At 37.5% G+C, this 9387-nt stretch overlaps 1 protein-coding gene across 1 annotated transcript in view; it reads left to right on the top strand.

The window, feature by feature from the left end:
* Positions 1–312: 312 nt before the first annotated feature.
* Positions 313–9387, top strand: part of SLC38A4 (solute carrier family 38 member 4) — a 40928-nt gene continuing 31853 nt past the window's right edge. Inside the window, exon 1 of the mRNA XM_010989556.3 lies at positions 313–468. The gene's annotated coding sequence lies outside the window, so the exon portion shown is untranslated. The remainder of the gene's footprint in view (positions 469–9387) is intronic.

The raw sequence follows: 9387 nt of genomic DNA, 5'->3' as shown, positions 1-9387 counted from the left end.
ACAGTGTTTCTTTGGACAGTCTGATTCCATTCTTATTGTATTATTTTACTTTGACTGCAGTTCCTAAACTGCTTGAAAAATGAACATTTCTAGATTTATCAGTCAACCAACCTGAAGAATTTTGATATAGAAGGACATGAATTGAGGCAAAACTTTCAGTAAGTGAGTATTTGTTGCCTAAAAGCCAAAATTCTCAAAGCAAATAGAAATTGGTGTAACCGATGTTTAATCCAAGTGTACAACAGTACACTGATTTAGCTTCTCTTTTTTTTAAGAGCTGACGCAAGTTGGACCAAGGGAGGTGTTGGGGTGAGGTGGTGGTGGTGATTGGCTTGTCTCGTTCACTCCCACTGGTCTTTAAATCATTGACTAGATCCTCAAAGGTTCATAGAAGTCATCTCTGCTCCAGGGGTCTGCCATTTCCAAACAGTCCCGGAAAGATTGCACAGGACTGGATAAATAATTAAGGTAAAGCTGTTTTTAGATGAAAATTTGCAGTGTTAAAATAATGCTTCCTTTCTTCTTTTTAAGCTATCAATTATTATGGTATCGATTATTCATTACGAATCAAAATGTTTGAAAATACTACTTGGGTAGCTTTATTTTATTTTTTCTCACTTAAAAAAAGATCAATTCAATAGAATGTCAGACATTGAAATTATTTACCCAGATCCTGATTGCCATTTTCTTTTGCAGATAATTTTAGGTTTGAGCATAAAATTAGGACAGTGGGTAATAGAAAAGGGAAACATTGCAAAACTAGCAATTAACAAGTGTTCAGTTATTTACGTCTCCTGGTTAATCACTGAGTAGAGTGAAGAGTTGACCTAATTTGTCTCAGGAAAAAAAATATAAAATTTGAAAAGTGCATTCTCAATGTCATAACATTAAAGACTTTCTTTATCTTGAAAACAAAAGCACCCACAAAGACTTAGTCTAATCAAAGAAGGAACGTCCTGTGACCACAGCAGGTGTGAGAGGCTAAGGGTTTGGGCTGCATCATTGTCAAATTAAAAAAAAAAAAGTTATTCTTGTCTTATCTTCTTATGAAACCATTTTAATGAAGGAGTATTTTTCCAGCAAATCTACTAGAAGAAACTGAGAGATTGAGTTGAATATTAGCAAAGCTTCAGATTTTGAAGGACTGGAATCAATTATCTGAAAATTAGAACTGAACTCCTCAAATTTATTAATCAGACAAGGAGAGAATGCTCGGTGAATTTAAGTATCCTTGTTATTTTGAGCTTCTTGTGGAAGAGCAGATGGTGATTATTTTAACTAGATGGCCCAGGGGATAATAAAACTGAGTGTTTTATAACTCAGTGAAAAGATACTTGAACTGACTATGTAGGTCATATTCATGGACAACTTGTTGGCTGGAAGAAGTTTTATTTTTGACAAAGGAAAGAAATTTAGGGATGTTTCCTAGAAAAGATTGTCATTTATTTTACAGGCCAAAAGCTTCCAGTTGTTCAGATTTATATTTAGATAATGTTTGGGTATTTTCTTGAAAATCTTTTTTATTTATACTCCTAAGAAGTATATCAATAACATTTAAGTACGGAGAAATGTAGTTTTGAGAGCTAAACTCTTGAGCTTTCTTGAACCATGTTATAAAAAGTGTGCTTCATGGGTTATAGAAGCTACTATTTTTGATATGTGAGTTACTTTTTTAAAAAGTGAAATAATTTATTCTCAAAAGAAAAAAAGTACCTCTGGAGGTGGTCCAATATCTATTATATAGAAAGTAGACATTTTGGAATTTAGTGCATCCTCAGTGTGTGACAGATGATTAAATATCACGCATTAACATGGGTAGCATAAAGAGCTCATTATGTTCATATCAGATATGCTACACGTCCCTGTGCATTTCTGGAAGCTAACCACAGTTTGGGAAAATACGAACTAAAATTTATGCAGGAATTTAAGATGTTTCTTGACGTTTAAGATGACTAGAGAATCTATGTCTTTTTCTAAGTGCAGAGCTAGAAAATTTGGAAGCAAAAGAATATATTCAGATTTCATGAATAGTCCTTTATACTTCATTAAAAGGCTGCTTTAATTCTTATATTAACAAGCATGTAATATTCTTAATGAAGGGGAAAGACCTCAGCCATAGGGTTATTTATTTTAACTTTTCTAGTTCTCTCTTGGTATTATTTCTAAGTGACTAAGTAGAGGAAAGGAATGAAAATGCTGAAGTATCAACACCAGCTATAGTAGTTGGGTAAATGCGGTTCTGCTGTTATTGGCACTTTCTTTTCTAAAATGCACCTCAGACTGATTGATAGTGAACGCTTTTACGGAAGCTAATTTCTGTGAGAAATCATGCCATAGGCGGATAAGCCACCTGACTATCCGTGAGTGGCATTGTTGGGGACATCATTTAAGAGAATTTAATATAAAGGTCATAGTAGACTGATTTTATTGTCAAAGCTATGTTCATTTATCTAAGATACATTTTGGATGTGGATTTAAATCCATTCCTTGGATGCAAGATAATTTGGCTTTCATGATCAGCTACTTCCTGCTCCCTGAACCGAAGGGTAAATGAGCAACGAGTGAGGTTATCTGCTACATTTCAGAGTACGTTCGTCAGAGCTGGGCCGGCAGGAAAGACAAAACAAATAAGGATGATGGGAAATGCTCTGACAATATTTTCACTTTCACTTCTCAAGTAAAATAAATGTTAGTAAATCATGTTATAAAGAAATGTTGTACGTAATGTTAAATAACTGGAATTTGAATATAAGGAATCAGCTGTTCCGGACATTCAGATCGCTTAATAAATGTGATGAAACAAAGTCTTCTGAATGGTGATAGGATTGCAAATACCTTCGTTTCCAGTTTTGATTTTACACCTTCATGAATGAGTGACGTGAAGCAACAATACAGAAGACCACTGCACTGGAATAGCCAGTCTGTTTCTGCAAATTCTCCTTTTGCAGAGAAACTTAACTTCTTTGGAGAGAAACGCTTGACTATGGAAAGTGATGTCAAACCAAATGTGATTTTTCTTTTAGAAGGATTTTGAACATCCTTTGTGCAACAAAGCCATTCTTTCTCTTGGTAACCAGAAGGGAATTTTTCTATTTCACTCTGAAATGTTAACCTATAAAGCTGTAACAGGAATACACACACTTATCTGTAAAGGAGATGGTATAAAATTGCAATGGTCTCAGTAGAATGGACCACCAGGCACTGTGCTGGATGCTGGGAATATGTGTCGTCTACAAACCTGGCACTGTTCCCACCTTCATGAAATTTTTTGCCTAGTGGAGGAGACAGTAATTTATCAAATGGTCCAACAACTAAAAATGTAAGAGCAAAGTATGGTAAGTATTGTGAGGGGGAGGAGACCACGCTCCACGGGGACTGAGTTTTGATGTGAGTCCTCTCAGACCAAGCAGCATTGAAAGATTTTCGTATTCTTTTGGTTAACTTTGGGAGACACTTGGGTTAAGAATGTGGGGTAGGGCATTCCACAGGCAGAGGGAATAGCATGTTGAAGCATCCTGAGGTGGCAATGAGCAAATGAAAGAAATCCGGTGTCTCTAGTGAGTAAAGGGTGGGGAAGTGTGATTCAAAACAGGACCTTTTAAAAAGCTATGTCTGGATTGAACTATGTAGAGATTTACAGTATGTTAGGAAATTTGACTTTATTCTAAAAGGTGATGATAAAATCATTTCAGGGCCTTTAGCAGCTGTAGTAATCTGGAATAACCTGATGGTCATGGAGAGAGAAGTGGGTGAATTTTAAATAAATGTTGCAAGAAGGATTTCTGGGACTTGGTGATGGATTGAACATGGGTAGGGGGTTCAGGACAGATAATGGGAGGTGTCAGTGATGACAGCCAGCTTTCTCTAAGAGCAGTTGGGTGACTGGAGGCACCGTGTACTGCAATGGGGAGCAAGGGAAGAATCTATAGCTATGAAAATTCTATTATAATAGATAATACATTATATACCTATAATATAATATATTATTCTATTGTATTGTATTATACTTTTTGATCACAGTACTGGCCAGCATCATTCTTTTCTAGTCTCTCTATGCAGTGATTCATTGATTAGTTTTCAATAAATATTTATTCAGAGAAAAATGCAAAAATGTAAATCATGCTATAAACAAATAGTTTGTTCAAAGATCTGTTTTCTGTACTAAACAGATTTCATCAGGTGTAGGGATTCTGTCTTATTCATGCTTTCTCCTTCATAGTTTCTGGCTCAGATTTCATTCTCAATATTTGTTGAATAAATAAATAAATACCATCTTTACAATACTTCCATACTGAAGTATAATCATGTGATTAATCATGTGATTAAGTTTTGGCCATTATGATGTAGTCTAAATGCTTCCAAGTAGGTACTTTGTGCTGCAGGCAAATGATTCAGTGTCCAGTTTCTCCTAATGTTCTAATTCTTTTAAAATAGTGCTTTTAGCTGTTGTCCCCTTAAAACAGATCAGTAGTAGAACCTTCTTCAGTGCTAGAGATACGAGCTGTGAAAATGGGTTCCAACTTTTGTGAGAACTTGGCTGGGGCCAAAATGAGGATTAAAGGCCAAGGTCTTAAACTACTATTTCATGCTTCATGGGATAGATCACATCACCTTCAGAAGAGAATGAAATACGTGTTTTATATGTGGTAAAAATAGCATAAGGCGAGGTTTCAATCTTCCTATTTGTGAAGGAGTACTGACCTCGCTTACACTGTTTGTGCGAGTTTTGAGAACGATAAACCGCTCCAACTGCCCAAGGTAAATTATATGCAGGTGTGGTTATGCATATGAAATACTACATGTGTTTGCCTGCAGCCGTAGACAGTGACTAAATTCTGATGTTTGGAAGAGGGAAAAGAGATTTAAATTTATTGAGGACCGACTATGAACCAAACTTTGACACGCATAATATCATTTAAACCCTCACAACACTGCTTTATGGTGAATGATATGATTCTCATTTTACATGGGAAGAGGAAATGTCAGAACTTACTTAATTTGGTCAGGATTTACGCCCTGTTTTATTTATCACCAAAGCTAGAGTTTCTGTTCCCTGTGTGGGCTTTTGGTTCTCTGCAGGAGAGACAGCAGCACAGAGGCGGCGTGGCGTGAAGGATACTTAATCTTTCTGGGCCTCCATTACTTCATCTGTAAAATGGGAATAAGAACAAAAATAGTACCTACTTCAGCAGGCTGTGAGAATTAGATGAACTGAGAGATATGAAGCCCTTGTGACAGTGTCTGGTATGGAGTTAGTACCATAGAGTGTTTGATGGTCTCTCTCTCTCTCTTTTTTTTATCCTGAGATGAACATGGCTTAATGTGAGTAAAATCAGTGAGGTTTCTATGAAGAAGTGTAACATGAAACAAACCCTAACTGAAGTCCCAAGGACTACTGGCATGTATACTCCTGTAATCCCCCAGGGAGTTGACTTAGCAAATTGCTGAACGCGAGAGAGGGACAGCATTCCAGGCGCTGTGACCTGAATGTGACCTGAGGTGGCGGAGAACACAGTGAATTCCTGAAACTGAAAAGGGGCTAGTGTAACGTGGAAGCAGTGAAACCAGAAGTAGGTGGACCACCTAGAACCTTGTGGGTATGCTGAGAATTTTAGACTTTATCCTAAGAGTATAGGGAAGATATGAAAGGGTTTTACACAAATGACCTAATCTAAGTTTTGTTTTTAGAAGTTCACTCTGGCTGCTAGGTGGAAAATGAACGGGAAGGGGAAAGGTAGGCAAGAAAGGACTCAAGGCGTCAGTTACAGTTGCTGCAACTGACAGTGTAAGAAATAACAGTAGCTTGGACAAGACCGGTGGTGGAAGAAATGGAAATAAGTAAACTAACTTAAGAAATATTTTAGTTGCTTGTAAAATCAACTGGACTTTTTAAAGGACTAGATGTCAGGGGTAAAAACAATCAGAAGACTGATATTTCTGGTTTGAGGAGGCTGATAAATGGTGATGATGTTCTTTGGAGAGGAAACATTGGAAGAAGAGGGAACCATCACAAGTTAGGTTTTAGACACATTGAATTGAAAATACCTTTAAAATATGCAAGTGTATATATATCAAGTCACTGGACACATGGAACTGGACATAGAGGAGAGGCCTGGGCCAAGGCTGTAATTTGAGGAGTCCTTGGTTTCTGAAACCTTGGGAGTAGATTGGAATGAGGGGGTCTTGGAAGCTACACTTGAGGAATTCAAGCTATGAAACTTCAAGCAAAAATGATACTTTTTGTTTTGTTTCATTTTTTATTGAAGTATAGTAAAATGATACTTCTTAAAGGAATAAAACCACAAAAGTTCTGTAAAATAATATGAGTGTCAATAACAAATAGAAGTTTTAAGAATTCCTAGAAGCCAGAAAGCAGATAGGGCTGGAACACCTGTGAAAGGGAAAAGGAACCAGGGTGAACCCGATAAACGGGCTTTTTCCAGAGGGAGCCCTAGGGCAGCTCCAAGTTAAGTCAATAAATACAAAGAGGAGGTGTGGATCACGAGCCACTGATGACCAGGTGTTCACCAATGAGCCTTGGCTTGGACTTAATCTGTGTGGGCTGCCTTTTTTTTTTTTTTTTTTTTTTTTTTTTTTGGCCACTGGGTAAGACTGTGACCTAGTCTGTAAAGAGCCTGAGAATAGACTCAATAATAGATGTTAGGGGCTGCACAGCAGACAGCGGGGGATACCCGCAGGAATGGAAGCTCAGCAAGAGGAAAAGACATCACTGTGTTTTCCTCCCAGATGAAGCTCTCCCGCAGTGCCAGCTGTATCTGGGAGTGGGGTCCTGCAGATGTGGGGCACACAGGCGGGCTGCACAGATGCCACTGACACAGGACCTACAGGGGAGAAACCCATCAGTGGCATGAGCTTGCAAGATTTCAGAGAAACCCCAAGTTAACCAGCTCACTCTTCGTTCATAAATATGAACTAACAACCTAGGATTGCTGAGAATTTAAGAAAAACCAGGCATAGAGAAGAGAAGGGCCAGGATGAACAAACAGGATAACTCCAGAAAAAAAGCACATAATTTAGGGAAGAAAAAGAGCTCCTGGGAACTTTTAATCAATATCCTTAGAAAGATTTGAGTAAATATTGCATCTATAAAACAAAACAAAAAAAAAGGTGTTAGGAAAAAAGAAGAAGAGAATAAACAAATTATCAGATATTTGTGAAAAATAATTAGTAGACAGGTTGAAAAATGAAGTGAAAAATATTTCTAATTTGAAAAGCTACATGCACTCCAATGGTCACAGCAGCTTTATTTACAATTGCCAAGATATAGAAGCAAACCTATGTGTCCATCAGCAGATGAATGGATAAAGAAAATATAGTGTGTATATATATATATGTGTGATGGAATAATACTTAGCCATAAAAAAAGAATGAAATTTTGCCATTTGCAGCAACATGGATGGACTTGGAGGGCACTAGGCTAAGTGAAATAAGTTAGAAAAAGACGAATGCTGTATGATATCAATATGTGGAACCTAAAAAATACAACGAACTAGTGAATATAACAAAAAAGAAACACACCAGTGGTTACCAGTAGGGAGAGGAAGCGGGGAGCAAGATAGGGGTGGGAGAGGAGAAGTACAAACTGCCAGGTGTAAGATTGGCTCAGCATAAGGAATAGGGCCAATACTTTGTAACAACTGTAAATGGAAAGCACTCTTTAAAAATTGTATTAAAATGTGCAGTGTTTTTCTAACCTACCCTCAATACCTGTACCAAATGTGTGGATTTTTTCACTCCAGCCAGTTCTCCCCAACTAGCTATAAATCAGATTTAAAAATCTTCTGAAGTCGCTCACAGAACTCAGGAAAGTGTGTCTACTAGGTTACTGGTTTAATATAAAAGGATATAACTCAGGAACCACTAGACAACAGAGATGTTTAGGAGGAAATATGTGGGAAGGGGCACAGAGCTTCCGCGCCCTTTCCTGGTGAACCACCCTCCCAGTACCTCCGCATAGTAACCAGTTCAGATGCTCTCCAAACCCCTTCATTTAGGATTTTTTATGGAGGCTTCATTACCTAGGCACAATTGATTAAGTCATTGGCTATTAGTGATTAGATCCACCCCCAGCCCCTCACCTCTTCTAGGAGGCTGGGAGTGGGGCTGAAAGTCCCAACCCTTTAATCACACGGTTGATTCCCCTGGCAACCAGCCCCTCATCCTTAGGGGCTTTCCAAAAGTCACCACATTAACATAAACTCAGATGTGGTTGAAAGGGTCCTGTTATGAATAATAAAAACCACACCGTTATCATTTCAGAACTATTTCAGGAATAGGGACAAAAACCAAATATTAATTTATCATATTACATTAGCAGCTCTGTGCCAGGAGCCAGGATGAAAACCAAATACATATATTTCTTATATGTATCACACAGTATCACACAGCTGAAGATCAAATTTGTTATTCTGAACATGACATTGAGGAATTATCCCTGAACACTGAGTATTAAAACAAAGAGATGGAAAATAAAGAGAAAATCTTAGCAATATTGATCTAGAATTCTGATACCTGGAACCAATACCAGAGTTCCAATAATAAAAGTTTTAGAAGGATTAAATACAGGGGGAGGAAATGGTTTTAAAACAGTGGAACATTTTTCTGATTAGAAGACGGATACAAGTCTTTTAAATAGATGTGCTCTCCACTTGTGGGGTAAGAGGAATTTTTTTTAAAACTACTCACATCTAGTTATGTCCTGGAGACATTTCAGATTGTGATAAGGAGAAAAATTCTAAAATCTTCCAGAAGGAAAAAATCAAAGAAATAAAACTCAGACTCAGTGGAAGCTAGAAGTTGGGAGACAAATGTCTTCAATACTGTGCAGGGAAATGATTTTGAATCTAGAATTTAATTTTTTTGGAGGGAGAGGTAATTAAGTTTACTCACTATTTTTTTAGAGGAGGTACTGGGGATTGAACCTGGGACCTCATGCATGCTAAGCAAGCACTCCACCACTTGAGCTATACCCTCCCCCTGAATCTAGAATTTAAACAAAAAAGTTTGAGGACAAAGTAAAGATATTTTCCAATGTGAAACAACTTAAGTTTCACTTACAAACCTGGACATATTGTGTGAAAAAAAAAGTTGTTCAAGGTAGTACTGAGCACAATGCAAAATGAATTGAAGAAAGAAGATGGAGTGGCCTTCAAGAACCATTGGCAGCTGAACGAGACTAGAGGATGGAGGGAGGCCCTTCTCAAAGCAAAAGAGCATGAATAATTTGCTTTCAAAGTTTTAGTCATATAGGATTATATGTCATTTATGATGTAGTCAAATATACCACTTGGTTCTTTGGGACCTACCATTTACACGATCATAATGCTGTCAATGCTGATCATTGGGTGTTAGTGTTCAGAAGCTTCC

This window comes from Camelus dromedarius, chromosome 11 (assembly GCF_036321535.1).
Source record: "Camelus dromedarius isolate mCamDro1 chromosome 11, mCamDro1.pat, whole genome shotgun sequence".
NCBI lineage: Eukaryota > Metazoa > Chordata > Mammalia > Artiodactyla > Camelidae > Camelus > Camelus dromedarius.
Note: the sequence above shows the minus strand (reverse complement) of the source record. Positions and strands in the feature narration are given on the sequence as shown.